Source organism: Penaeus monodon, chromosome 17 (genome assembly GCF_015228065.2).
Source record: "Penaeus monodon isolate SGIC_2016 chromosome 17, NSTDA_Pmon_1, whole genome shotgun sequence".
NCBI classification, from domain to species: domain Eukaryota; kingdom Metazoa; phylum Arthropoda; class Malacostraca; order Decapoda; family Penaeidae; genus Penaeus; species Penaeus monodon.
In genome coordinates this window covers 17,150,224-17,152,723 of record NC_051402.1, presented here as the reverse complement: position 1 = coordinate 17,152,723, position 2,500 = coordinate 17,150,224, and positions in this window count along the sequence as shown.

The following is a 2,500-nucleotide window of genomic DNA, read 5'->3' as shown; positions in this document are numbered from 1 at the left end:
GAGTTACTTGTTCCGCCTGCACCCTGGCAGGCGCCAATCCTAGTATGAGGCCTGTGGAGCAAATGGAACCCCACTAGCGGACGTTGGTCCCACAACCTGCCGCCCCCCTTTCTATGGGGCAGCGTCGGCGGGGGTGGCACCCAACTGGAACGACTGGCTGTGGTTTAACCTCAGGCGAGATATCCGAGTAGGCGCTTGGAACATCCGGCCCTTGCGGCAGGATGAGTGGTTACCCCTGCTATTGAGGAAAATGAAGCGATTGGAAGTTGAGGTGACTGCCCTCTCGGCGGTGAGAAGACCTGACAGCGATCAGTATGAGTGGGTACACCTACTACTAGTCGGGCCGTGGTGATGGTCATTATCTCGAAGCCGACTTAAACCCTCGGTAGTAGAGGTCACACCGGTTGATGGCGTATTATGGCACTGAGACTGAAGCATGCTTTTGGCTTAGTGTCTCTTATTGCTGTATACGCTCCTATCGATGATTGCAAACTCGATTTAAAATAGGTGTTTTATACCAAATTCACATTTGTGGCAGACAATTGTCCCCGGCGAGACATTCGCATTGTTTGGTTGACTTCACTGCGGTATCCAGCTGTGATCGAGCTGGCTACAAGATGTCTGTTGGTCCCCATGGGTCGGGAGCTGAGCCTCCTTATCTGGGACTTTGCTAGGTGTCAGAGATTGAGGATTTCTGGCTCCAGGTATCAGCACTCCAACACATCGCTGGTATAGGGTATTGTGGCCTAGGAGATTGACCATATACTTGTCAGCACGTGTTGGAGGATCCTTCAGAATTACAGGGCTTACCAGAGTGCCGAGTTCTGTGGCACTGACGATAGGCTGGTTGTAGCTACCCTACAGGTCCACTTCAAAACTCCTCGTCCCTCCAGTAGCCATTCGAGGGTGTTTCACTTGGACAGACTGAGGGGAGAGGAGTGTGCCCGAAAGTTCGCCACAGAAGTCTCTGATCGGTTCACAGAACTTGAAAACCTAATGGACCCAGTTGCTCTGTGGGAGTCCATCAAGCACAAAAAACTGAGAGCAGCACAGTCCATTGGCGAACGCCCGAGGGCAAGGCAGAATTTCATCTCACTGGAGACATTAGAGGAACTGAAGTGTGTCGCATGGCTCGGCTGAATGGCAATTAGGACTTGTGCCATTCCTTAGTGCATAGGGCTCGGACATTGCTGAGAAGGGATAAGGAACAGTTCATCAGGAACCTTGCTGATGAGGTTGAAGGCTACTTCTTGGTAAATGACCTTCGCCGGACCCACCCATCAGCGAGAAACCTCATACCTTAGCTGAGGTTAGAATGACAATTTCTAGGCTGAAGGGTGGGAAAACCACATGCATATATAATATCCCTGCTGAACTGCTAAAGGCTGGGGGTGAATCTATGGCAAGTGTCTTGCAGACAGTCTTGACTGCCACCTGGTTCCATTTCCTTTGACCTGTTGAGGGACGTGGTCATCCCTCTCTGGAAGGGGAAAGAGGATCGATGGGACTGTAGCAACTACCGTGGCACCACACTGCTCAGTATACTAGGCACGGTTTTCGCCCACATTCTTCTGAACGGATCTGCGACCACCTACTGAGGCACCAGAGAGCAGAGCAGTCTGTATTCACTCCTGGCAAGTCGACAATAGACTGCTGTGAGTCACTCTGGAACGCCCTCGTGCGTTCGGTCGTGGGTTGCTTGCAGCCTACATCGACCTCAAGAAAGCGTTGAGTCGGTGCATCGAGAATTGCTATGGGAGATCCTGGGACTTACGGGAATTCCGACACGGATTATTTGCCTAATAGTAAGCCTATATACTGCTACTGAAAGTGCTGTAAAGTGTGGTAGGGGCCTGTCGAACTTCTTCCCTGTTAATTCAAGGGTGAGTCAAGGCCGTGTCCTTGCACCAACATTCCTATAGTTGTTACAACTATAGATATTTCTTGTGTATTGAATTCTATAGGCCACCATATTAAACTCAAACTTGAAATGTTAACTATGACAATGATCATTATTATTATCATTATTATTATGTTATTTTTATTATCATTACCATAATCGTTATCAAGAAAGTTTTGGTAACAGGTGAACATTCAAACAACATTCAAAGCCACACTAAAGTGTTGAGAAATGTTTTGCAATTATAAAGCCTGTGTTCGTGAGGTTTATTAAATCAGCAAATTGCACGTCTTTACTTATCTTGTTATTATTGGAAAGTAGAAAGACGATGTCACAGGTATGACCTCCTTAATTAAATAAAATAAGTCTTAATGCCATTGTTCATTCGTCTTAAGAGATAAGAGTATAAGCAAAGATGTACAAGATGCTGCTTTAATGAACCTCACATACACATGTCTTATAATTGTAAAACATTTACTGATGTTTTGGAAGTTGTTTGAATATTCACTTACCAGAATAAAACTTTCTTATTTAGCAATACTGCTAATTATAGTAACAAAGTTATTTTTTATTTGGCATGTTGATAATACTAATAATATT